At 39.7% G+C, this 12649-nt stretch overlaps 1 long non-coding RNA gene across 1 annotated transcript in view; it reads left to right on the top strand.

Annotated features, from left to right (window-relative positions):
- The window catches only part of LOC122564794, a 38458-nt gene that overhangs the window by 23098 nt on the left and 2711 nt on the right, over window positions 1-12649 (top strand). The window contains exon 3 of the long non-coding RNA XR_006316002.1: window positions 1480-1539. This is a non-coding gene — a long non-coding RNA (uncharacterized LOC122564794). The remainder of the gene's footprint in view (window positions 1-1479; window positions 1540-12649) is intronic.

Below are 12649 nucleotides of genomic sequence, written 5' to 3'. Positions count from 1 at the left end.
GTTCCAAAATGCAGCTTCAAAAAGGTAGCTCACCAATACTTTTCACCAAGGAAATTAGGGAGAGATAATAAAGGCAGGTGGTGCCAGTGCAGCTTGCATCCTGTGAATGAATTTTAAAATTAAGTTATGAATCATTGGCATTCATGCAGGTATAACTGAACATTGCGGATTAGTCCTTTAAAGGTTTTGAGAAATAATATCTTTAATAATAAAACAAACTTGGCTACTGGAATTCTAATACTTACTAGTTACATCAGCTGAACCTTATTAAATAGCAGATTAATCAATCCATGATATCATCAAACTCATCTGTCTGCCTAGAAGAGGAGGAACTTAATGAGAAAATGTTAAGCAAACTTCGACTAGTTCTCTCTGTCTATCACATTCATTTACTTGCATTATCATGGTTTGTAATACTGTTCACTGATACTACTTCAGCAAATAAACAAACAAAACAACAGCTTTGGTTTAGAAATTAAAGTGCAGATGTTATTAAAAAATCTCGTGAAACGACATAAAGGCAACGTCACTGACTCTTGAGGTCAACTTATTGTAGAAACTATTTGGAATCTTCCTCTGTGATTTTTTTGATGAAATTTTAATTCCGTTGATTAATAAATCATCCAATATGTAGCTCCCTTATTAACTAGCAGTTAGTCAAAACCATATTCAAATCCAGCATTGAAATATATCCGAAAACTGCTATTTTCACTCATTAAGACGGCAATTAAGAATTGGAAAGCTTTTTTAATGATTACCAGCAATTCTGTTAACATCAATGTTTCCTAAATACTTTATCAGTCTGACTTGCACAGATACCCATCTCCCGTTAACAACTGTTAACTGATTTATAATAAAGTGATAAGGATCAATAGATGTGAAGCTGGAAGAGCACAGCAGGTCAGACAGCATCCAAGGAGCAGGAAAGTCAATGTTTCAGCCCAGAACATTGACTTTCCTGCCTCTTAGAAGCTGTCTGACCTGCTGTGCTCTTCCAGCTTCACATCTATTGATTCTGGCTTCCAACATCTGCTGTCTTTACTGTCTCCGACAGTGATGAGGGTGCTCCAGCCAGCCTCTCGAGTAAATATCATGCTCACATCTCTACTTACAGTGGTTACTCATTTTGAAACTGTTTGCTAAACTCAAAGGAATGGAAGATTAAGAAAAAAAACTCCACAGTTCCCAGAAATCATATATAATAAAAACCACTCCTATTCCAAGAGTCGCAAATTTTAATTTAGAAAGGTGATTTTTTTTGAAGCACTTTGCCTCATCTCCTCATTTGCACTACCAGTGAAGTTGAAAATTTGATTCCCTTTCTGTGTTCCACATGCATTAGCCTGCTGTAGCAGTACTCATGATAGGACATCTAATTGATCTGAAGGTTAGAGGAACAAAAACAAACTAAAACATTTTTTGTAAAAAGCACAAATATTGATATTTTGACATTCTTCTGTGTTTTTTTTTCTCACATAGAAACAAGCATTGGGCCCGCACCTGAACCAGAACCATTGAAAAAAGTAAAATTCTTTCAAGGTAAAATTACATTACACCGATGCCTTTAAAAAGTCACTCTAAACCATGTCTGCACTGTATTGTGGCAATCAGGAGACTGGAAATGAGGCTATTTCCTTGCAAGGTTAACAGCATTTACAAATTAATCCTGTTATCTGGTCCAACAGTATACCCTTGTGATAAAAAACCTGATGCATATAAATATATATCTTGCCTGAGTTTTGCTTCCTACACAATAATTGCTGCTGCAACTTGTTCTTTTTTCCCTAAATCAATGCTTGGTAACATGCAACATTGTGACTTCCCCAACCTGCTGTGCCCACAGTTCACCCAGCAGTGGTCTCTTGATGTCAGTGGAGACATCGGGGGGGAGGGGGGGGGGGGGGGGTGGTGTGTGGTGCTAAGGAGAAGCTAGGTACTTTCCTACAGTCAGGCAGGGGAAATCAAAGCAACTCAGCAGAAATCTCACTTCCCATCTCTGAATGCTTTACAGCAGAGGTGCTGAGCAAAGGTCAGACCTTGAATAATGTATCATGACTCATGGACAAGGAAAATGTCATTTCTTTTTCAGTATATATGCAAGTATGAGTACTGATGAAAAATACACATTTTGTTAAATCTTTTCATCTTGCCCTCATAGGCTATTTCACAAAAATTCAAACTCAAGGGGAAACCAACCTATATATTGTGTGAGAGGATAGAGCTGATTGGTTGTCAAGTGGACTCTAATTGGTAGAGGCATTGCCATGAAGAATGCACTCACTAATGCCGATTGAAAGTTAACCATTAGGCATTGTTTAGATTTTACATTGGGCAGTTTAATTCTAATTGGTCAGGAACATTGCCTTAGGAAATGAACCAGTAGGTTTAGCTAGGTTCAGTCAGGCCTGCAGTGTGACAATGTAAAAATTACATATATTAATAAACAGGGCCCCTTTTTTGCAACAGAAAGAATATGTGGCTGTGCACATATTCACTGTGGCTGTTTCAACTCAGCAAAATAGGTGATAGTCATTTGCTGGGCCAGCTTCACCAAGTTAGTAGGTCAGCTGTATCAATTCACCAAACATTGGAGGTAAGGGCTAACTGGGAATTCAGACTTGTATCTAACCTTTAACACTCAACGAAGGAAATTATATTAAGATATATCTCAGCCACTTGCTTAGATATCCTTAAAGGTTTGAGTGAATTGAATTGAAAGAAAAACTGCATGACCGACAAGAACTAGCCTACATTTTTAACTTGTTTTGAGATGGAGAAGGTGTTCAATGTCATTGAAACATGATGTTAGACCTGAATTTTCAGGAACACAAGAACTGGAGAAGGTTACTTTGCCCTGGAGTGTGGACAACTATTCAAATTAGAACGCTCACACTGAAACTTTCATCTTTCATTTCAATTGTTAGGTCAATCTGCTGAACAATTTGAATATTTTTCACCTTTGAAGTCTGGAACATCAAACTTGAAAGCAGTGGGAACAGACCAACATTATGAGAGTTTATATGATATCCATATATCTATCCCTATTTTAACAAAGGCAGCAAAATAACCTGACTTAAACTTCTTAAAATAGAGGGGTAAAGAAAATCGCAAGTGCAACCACCATGATACAAAGTAATATCCCATCATCTTCTTCCAACTGATTTAATTAATTGACCCTGATAATAATTTCTAATCCCATGTGAAGCACTACAGAAAGACTGAAATGCTTATATTTGGCATAACATGATAGGTACCTTTTTTTTCATTCATTTATGGGATATGGGCATTGATGGTTGGCCAGCATTTAATGCCCATCCCAAGCTGCCATTGGGAAGGTGGGCACCTGCTGTGGGTTGACCCACAATGCCATAACGTTGAGATTCAGCCAGCAATAATAAGCTGTATATGAAATCCATAAATGAAATTTGTTTGAATTAACTGCAACATGGTTTTCTAGATATTTTCTAATCAATCTAGTCAGAGATGTCATTATACAACTCTGGAACAAATGCGATTTGAATTTGGGCCTCTTGGCCAAGAGGTAAGAACACTATAATTAGACCACAAAAGCCCTTAAAATTTGCACTTCTTTAATATTTCTATATTATACATATTTTAATACTACCTTTTAACATACCTGTATGTCTTCATGTGTTACTGGTGGGGCAAGATAAGATTTCGCAGTTCTTGTGGAAATCAGGAACTATAAATCTTCTGGCAGTGTTGCCTCTGTGGTATAGAATGGGCAAGAACTCTTCATCTCTTGATACTGCCACATTTCTTTGAGAATCCAAAATAAAGTTTGAGACAACCAGCGAGATGTATTAATGCACAGTTTTGAATTGATAATTAGAAAAAACATTTAAATAACTCAAACCAATGAAAAAATATTCCTGGACATCAAAGCGCATTTTACAGAAAGTTTCATTATGTTCATGAATTACTCATGAGAAGTTTCACTTTTGATATTGCATTTTAATGTTTGTGTTTTTTTTCAGTTTTTGAAACATATTGCAATATAATACTTAACATTTACTGATTAAGTCAGCAACCTTAGAAAGCACAGCAATTCAGTCAAGTAAACTATAACAAGGCCATCTATATATGGGGACAATTAGTGGGGACTGGGAGACATCGTGACTTTCCTGTCCTTAATCATGGTGTCCCACCAGGACTTATGTAATGAACAGCATGATGGTGGTGAATTTGTAATCTCACTGTTTTATTGGGTTTTCATTGTCACACCCTTGGCAGTCATATCTTCAGCTACCTAATTCTAAGCTCTGGAATTCCTTCACTAAATTTTTCTGTCTTTTGACCTTACTGTTCTCTTTTAAGAAATTCCTTACAACTTAACGCTTTTGGCCAATTTGCTAATCATCTAATCCAATAAGCCCTTTGTGGTACAAGGTAAGTTGTTCCTATGGTGTGCCTTGAAATATTTTATCATAGTAAAGTCACTATAAAAATGCAAATACCATTGTGAAGCAGATGAGCTTAGTACCTCTGACAGAAGAGAGCTTTTCTTTTAAATGAGGCTGCGTAGTCTATATAAAAGAGGCTCTGCTCATTACAGTGGGTCTGTCCATGTAGAGATTCTGGTGGGGCCATGTCTGTGTAAGAGAAGCACTACACTCATGGAGAGTTCACAGGAATAAGAGCAGTTGGATTATGGATGATTGCAAGCTGACCTTTCTAAACCTCAGACTGAGCAATCACTATTCCATTCAGATTTCTGTTGGAAGCTGATTGTGCTGTATTAAAACCTGCAAGCTGAATGAGGCATGATGGTTGGATCTGCTACTATGCTGATGCAATGGGCACCACTTCCATTTGGAAAAGATGGAGTACATGCTCTGTGCAATTCCCTGTGCTACCTTGGTCCTGGATCCCTCCATGCTCCTCCATGCTACAGACAAAAGACCCAGCAGGGGTGGTGGCATAATGTATACAGTTGGGAGGTAGATGCCATAAGGGCTTCTCAGCATTGACTCTGAGACCCCTGAATTCTCATCGCACCAGGTCAAACATGGGCAAGGGAATCTCCTGCTGGTTACCACAAACTGCTCTCTCCCACCTTGGCTGATGAATCCATACTCCTCTATGTCCAACACCATTCGGAGAAAACAATGGGCATAGGAGTTCAATGTGCATCACCAAGCATAGCTTGACAACACCATTTCTGATTAAGTTGATTGAATCCTAAAGGTTATCGTCACCAGACTGAAATCCATAATAAGGGAACCAGCAAGAGGGAAAAACACATTTTATCTTGGTCTCACCAATCTTTCTGCCATAGATGCACCAATCCATGATTGTATGACTAAGAGTGACCATTGCACAGTTCTTGTGGAGACAAAGTCCCATCTTTGCATTGAAAAGAGCATCCATTGAGTTGCTGGCACCATCATCATGTTAGAGTGGCACAGTGACTCAGCGATTACTGCTGCCTCATAGCACCAGGTTTGATTCTATCCTTGGGCTACTGTCTATGCGGAGTTTGCACATTCTCCTTATATGGGCTTGGCTTTCCTCCGGGTGCTCTGGTTTCCTCCCACAGTCCAAAGAGGTGTAAGTTAGGTGGATTGGCCATACTAAATTGCCCTGTAGTATTCAGGGATTTGTAGGTTAGGTGTGTTACCCAAGGGAAATATCAGGTAAGGGGATGGGATGCTCTTTGGAGGGTTAGTGTGGAAAAATTTAGAGTGGTTAGTTGGGTCGGATAGCCTGTTCCACACCATAGGGATTCTATGAAAATGGCTAAAATTTCAAACAGACCTAGTAACTAAATCCTGAGTATCCATGAAATGTTTTAGGACACCAGCAGCAGTGGAATTGTACTAATACACCATCTGTAATCCCATGGTTAGGCATATTTCCCAGTTTACCATTTCCATCAAGACTGGGTATAAACGCTAGAAGAATGAATAGTGGAGAAGGGTGTCGAGAGTGTGGTGCTGGAAAAGCAAAGCAGGTCAGGCAGCATCCGAAGAACAGGAGAATTGACGTTTCGGGTATAAGCCCTTTATCACGAATTCAGCTTATGTCTGAAACATTGATTCTCCTGCTCCTCGGAACTGCCTGACCTGCTGTGCTTTTCCAGCATGACACCCTCCACTCTGATCTCCAGCATCTGCAGTCCCCACTTTCTCCTAGTGGAGGAGGGAATGCCCAGAAAAGTACCAAGCAAGCCCAAATGTTAGGTATCAATCTAGTGCAGTTATAAAACAGGACTACTTGTGTGCCAAACAGGGGAAGCAGTTAATTGTAGACAGAACTAAACAATTTCACAATTAATGGATCAAATCTAATTTTTGCCACATCCAGTCAAGAATGGTGGTGAACAACTAAACGATTTACTGGAGAAGGAAGCTCCACAAATAGCCCCATCCTCAAAGATAGAAGAGTCCAGCATTTCAATGCAAAATAACAATTTTCAGCCAGGAGTTCCAACTGGATGATCCATCTCAGTCTCCTCCAGAGGTCCCCAACATCACAGATGCCAGCCTTCAACCGATTCAATTCACTCCATATAAAATAAAGTAATTGCTCGAATTACTGGACACAGTAAGGGCTATGGGCAACATTCTGGAAGTAGAATGAAGGCATGTACTTCAAATTGTGCCACAACCCTAGTCAAGCTGTTCCAGTACAGCTATAACACAGGACAAAGGAGACCAACGATTGGCACTACATTCATGAACATCCAGTGATGTTCAGTAACAGCAATGTGCATCATCTACAAGAGGCACTGCTGAAATGCACCAAGACTCCCAGCTTATAAATCAGTTTCCAAACCTCTGACTACTATCACCTAGAAGGAGAAGGAAAGTGGATACATGGAAATCTGAAGTTTCCCTCCAAGCCACTCACCATCCAGAGCTAGAAATATATTGGTACTTCTTCAGGATCATTAGCTCAAAACCCTGGAATTCCCTTCCTAATAGCAATGTGGGTCTACTTGCTTCAAACTGTTTGGTGTATTTCAGGAAGGAAGTTCACCACCATCTTCTCAAAGGCAACTATGAATGAGCTATACATCCTAGTCAACGATACCCATAAACCATGAATGAAAGATAAGTGATCTTGTGTAAAGCCAGCAGAGCTCTTCTGTATGTTGGGTGATTAACTGCCCCAGATTTTAATGAGACTTTCCTGGACTTGAGACAGCTGACAGGTGGGGATGGAGGTTGTCAGCAAAGAAAGAGCTGCATATTTTCATGAACTGCATAATATAAATCAGAAGAGATTGTGGGATTTGGGAAGTGCAATGTTCAAATTAGGAATAGATATGTGGAAAGTTTAATTTTGATTGAATTCAAACCCTTCCTTGGTCACAACCTTATTGATGGACGTTCAAGAAATCATAGAATTTCTTAAGTGTGGAAGCAGGCCATTAGACCCATCGAACCCAAACCAAAGAGCATCCCACCCAGACCCACCCCTCTACCCTATTCCTGTTTTTCTTATGGCTAATCCACCTAGCCTGATCATCCCTGGACACTATGGAGCAATTTAGCCTTGCCAATCTATCTAACCTGCAGATCTTTGGACTGTGGAAAGAAACCAGAGGAAACATGGGGAGAATGTGGAAACTCCACACAGTTGCCTGCAGCTGGAATTGAACCAGTCCCCTGGTGGGGTGATGCAGCAGAGCTAACCACTGAGCCATCATGTCGCCCCAACATCATCTTCACCATGAGGGCTAGGACATGCTAGTGCAGCGATCACATTCTGGTTAGTTTCTGCTGTCTCTGCTTGTCTGTCACTTTCTGTCACAAAAGTGTTGCAGCTGTGCAGGGTGTCTGTTGGATAATGCAGCTGTCATGGTTGAACAGCTGGTCGTGTTTGAAACCCATGGGATGTGTACACCAGGCTTGCAACACTGCTACATAAACGTGCTGGATTGAATAGTGTCCAAGAGTAGTGGTGAATTTGACAGAATTTGCTGCTTAAAGATGCTGACCTTGATCTTGGTCATTCATCTGATAAATATTTTGCAGTGACATTTCTGGTGGTAGGATCTTGACTTCTGGCATTGACCTTCAGGGCCACTTTCACTGTCTTCTGAGTTTCTGTCTGAAAGGCTTTCTGGCAACTTGCAGGTGGTAAACATATTTCCTCTTTCTCAGTTCTTCCAAAAGACTCAGTCCAGTGTTCAAAACCATTGGCGTTCACTCTCCCCTTTGTTGTACTTTCAGTCCTGTTTCCCAGTTCAGATTCACTTCCAGCATGACTCCTAAAACACTTACTTTTTAAGAAATGCAAAATTATTATAAGTGGTGCTTGCCATTCATAATATTGGCCACTTGTTGCAATGTTCAGCTTACCCAGTAGCCTCCTTGACTAGACATTGAAATTAAAACAGTAAGCAGTACAAAGTTGGTGTCAGCAAATCATGCATCATAATCCTTGTGCTTCTTGTGGGGTGGTCAATCCCATTTAACTCAACATGACCCCCCTCACTAGAGATCTATTGATGCTTCTGTCCTTTTTTCCATTTCATCCATTGCATCAAATTTCCACTTGCATTCCTGTGAAAGTTATTCACACACTTCCTATGACAGGATAACACAAGTACTTTGATGACTGTAAATATATACAGTATAGGAGCATAGAAAGAGCAGATTTTTTTTTTGTTTGTGATTTATTGTAAACTACAAACAGAAAATGCTGGTAATACACAGATAAGTGAAAAAATTAAGTGAACGTTAAGAGGTGCAATGCTGAAACAGACCAGCCGTACATTTGGCATTTAAATTTACTTCAGATTTTCAGGCTTAAAATTTTCCATAAATTAAGATTTGATTGAGATTTAGAATTAATGATTTGATGCATGTAGTTGGAAACCTAGCTTGAGATGACTTCAGAATAGTCCCTGACTTGTTGCATTTCAGACAGTGGTAGGTGTGAGTGCAGCTCCAGTTTCTTGAAGGAGACAATTGTGCAGACTGTCATTTTTTTTCAAATCAACCACATGGTTTCCAAGCACAGAAGAGGCAAGTACAGGAGATTTCCTTTAAATTTCTTGTAAGTGTATGTGTTCACTTCCTCTCTGCTGAAATGAGCGCTTCTTGTAAGCAATGCATCTGTGTCCTGTTTAGCTCACTTTTTACCTTGAGATGTAGCATTGGGTTACTGATGACGAGAAGTCAGCTTCAGTAATTCATCACATCTACTGGTAAAAGCCGCAAGAAAATGTTTAAAGGTGTACTCAAGGCACAGTGGCATCCACTTCTTGTCATCATGAATGTTGCAGTGAGTGAAATTGACCTATTCAACAAAAATAACACTTTCAGTAACATTTTCCAATACAAATTTCAATGTCTCAATGCTGTTCCAATCAAAGTGAATAAAGTATGGTGAATCCAGAGTGGTAGACAATCTCGCTAACCATTTATAGCAGTTTCTGTTTTAATGTCGCGTTCTCGGATTTGTGTGCGGTATAAAAACTTATTCTGTTATTCACGAGTTTCACATAAATGTAAACAAGATTGAGGGGGCATATCAAAATCTAAAAATTAAGAAAAATACATAAAGGACACACACAGTAGTAGTTATGCTGTAATGCTGAACTAAATGGATCAGCAGAGGAACAATGATCTCTACTGAGGCTGGGAAGTGTCGAGATGATCTAGTTCACAGGTTAGGCAGGAGAGAGTTATAATTCCCAAAACAGAATGCTGCTAATGTTAGAAATCTGAAATAAAAACCAGAAACTCCTGGAAACATGTCAGCATCCATAGAGAGGAGAACAGAGTTAACATTTCAGATTCATGACCTTTCATCAGTTACTATTCTGGAATCCTTGGTAGCCAATGTTAAGTTGTCATTGTTGGGAATTTAAATATTGTGATTAGTCATGATGACCCCTTAGCAGAATAGGACTGGCAAAGGATTCCAATGAGAAAACTGTTTATTACAGAGTTTTCAACCCACATTGCTTCTGTACTGTCTTCCAGCCAGATTCACATTTTTAAATTATTACACCACACTTCCTTAGACCTGAATCTTAGATGGGACAGAAAAAACAACAATAGCAAGCCTTTATGCCCTTTACTTGGTGATATTAGCAAAGAGAAGCATGGAGAATAAAACAGGCAAGAAAGGATTGGGTGGTATGCTCTTTTTATGACCTCTGTCAAAGTCAAGGTTTACTCCTAAACATTTGCTTTTTGTCTTTCAATAGTAAATGTATTGAATTATGTGACACAATGAAAGACACACTCATACACATTTCCAATCTCTCCCACCATCAAGAAACTTCTAAAATTCTCAGTTTTCTCACACTCATGCTCTGAAAGACCATTGAACTGAAACAATGGGCTGAATCTTATAGGGCTCCGAGTAATGTAGACTCTGGTGAGATTTGTGACAGAATCCGATTAGAAGTCCACCAAGGTCTATCTTAGCACTGGAAGCATCTTGTTCTATCTTATATGCTTTGGACAAGTGACGTGGTGATTTGTTTGCAAGGCAGTGGTAAGTTGTCAATCAATGGGCATTACAGCATGTTAAATGCCTTATTAATGCAAGTGAGCAATGCAGAGGGTTTGCAGAGTTAGTGGTGTCAGAGAAGGGGGTGAACGTGAGAAAGATGTTGCAAGCAATAGTGAGACTGGTGAACATTGGTATTGATACAAGGTGGGTACAGTGGCAGACATACTGTGAGTGTGAGGTAGCAGAGAGAAGATGGTGTCACTTAGGCTGGTGGAACTCCTCCCTACACTACTAGATATTCTCCCAAATGGCTGAGAGTGCTTTGGTGACAACCTCAAAACAGACTGGCATGATGGCCTTTACTGCTGGTTATGGTGGAACCTCCAGGACTCTGCCCACAAAGAGGGACACCATTCTCTCACTATCTACTAGGCCTGGGGCAAATGTCAGGATCTGTGTGGGGTAGCTCCAGACTGATTGGGTTTTTCTGGCTGCACAGCAGGTATTTAGAAATAACACAGGTGCAATGGATGCCAGTATTTCAGCAGATACCTGCTGAGTGGCGAGTTGTCTTGGGAAGAGAGAGCAGTGAAATAGGGCTAGGATTGAATCTGAGGCTTTGCCATAGGGCAGGGTTAGTCGTTAATAAGGTGAGTTTGGTAAGATATGTGAGGCCCAGTGAGAATCCTTCCAAAACCCCAAAGCAACTTGCACTTAGCCAAAGAAAATAGGATTCAGCCTTCGACTCTGTTTCTTTTCACACATTACTGCTGAGTCTTTCTAGCAGACTTGTTATTTATATCTAATATTCTCATTCCTTTGAACATATTTTCACTCAGTAATTTGCTTTATCAGAAGTTCCTAATATCAGAACTTTTTTGTACATCCAGAAGAGAGGGACAGACCTGTAAACTGTTTTATGTACGACACATTGGGACTCCAGTACAAGCAGTACATTATTTTCCCATATTACATTCTTTTACTGATTTATCCCTGTCTGATTGTAAATACCTGACTTTTAATCACAGTTTTGCTACAAAATGAAATTTGAGAAATATATAAGGATTCCAATGACCTGAAATCTCCTTTATGTTTGTGCCTAAATGCATAAAGTCTTAACAGATCATTGGACTGCTCTCTCATTCGAGAGAAATGACTGGTGCTGATTTAATATCATGCGTTGGGAGAGGTTGAGAAGGAAAGTCCTTCATGGTATCTCAACCAGTGCAGTAATTGAACCCATGCTGTTGGCAAACCAGCCATCCAACCAACTGAGCTAAACTAAATCCCCTAGACACACATGATGCATCTGAAAAGGTCAGGAAATTTGGTCATAAGTGCATTCCAAGTGTACTGACAATTTGTGACAGGTCTCTGTGGTCTTTACCATCTGAAACCTTTCATCTAATTGAATCTCTGCTACGAAACTGACCACATCACCACGGACTCTGAAATATGAGCATCATGAAAATGCTGTTTATTAAGAGGGTCTTTCAACAAAATGCCCAGATTTTGAGCCACATCAGAATAAAACAAATTTTTAATTACAATTTACTGAACATTCTTTCTAGAATTTCCCTCATTGAGACTTGCATTTGAGTTTCTTTAATTGCATTTCTCTTGGTATCCATTGTGTTAAAAAATGGCTCAAGGAGGAAACTCTTTAGGCCTATGTTTATTTGTTTTAATCTGGAGCCATCATTTTAATATTGGCAAATTACTATACTATCAGAAGTCTTGAAAGTATCAAATACAAATGTAACTTCTTTAGATGGTATTAGATTAGATTTCCTACAGTGTGGAAACAGGCCCTTCAGCCCAACAAGTCCACACTGACCCTCCAAAGAGTAACTCACCCAGACCCATTCCCTCTGACTAATGCACCTAACTATGGGCAATTTAGCAAGGCAAGTATTGTTCTTCCTTTATTTGCATGTTCATGTACAGTGAACAGGCTTTATATCAATTGTGACTCTCCCAGGCTGAATAGTGCATAACCAGAGTAGGAGGCTAAATTGAGGAGGCCAAAGAGCTTTCCACAATTTAAAAGAAGCCTACGCTCTAATCCCGAGCCTATGGAGTTTATACCATGATTGTCCATTATTCACACCAACCATTCTTTTGCATCTCTGATCAGGTTAACTCTGCACTTTTAGTGTGCATCTGCATCCATCTATCTGACCTGGACTTGACCCCAGCTACTAGAGGT

The sequence above is a fragment of the Chiloscyllium plagiosum genome, chromosome 30 (assembly GCF_004010195.1).
Source record: "Chiloscyllium plagiosum isolate BGI_BamShark_2017 chromosome 30, ASM401019v2, whole genome shotgun sequence".
In the NCBI taxonomy this organism is placed as follows: Eukaryota; Metazoa; Chordata; class Chondrichthyes; order Orectolobiformes; family Hemiscylliidae; genus Chiloscyllium; species Chiloscyllium plagiosum.
This window is presented reverse-complemented; position numbering and strand designations above follow the sequence as displayed.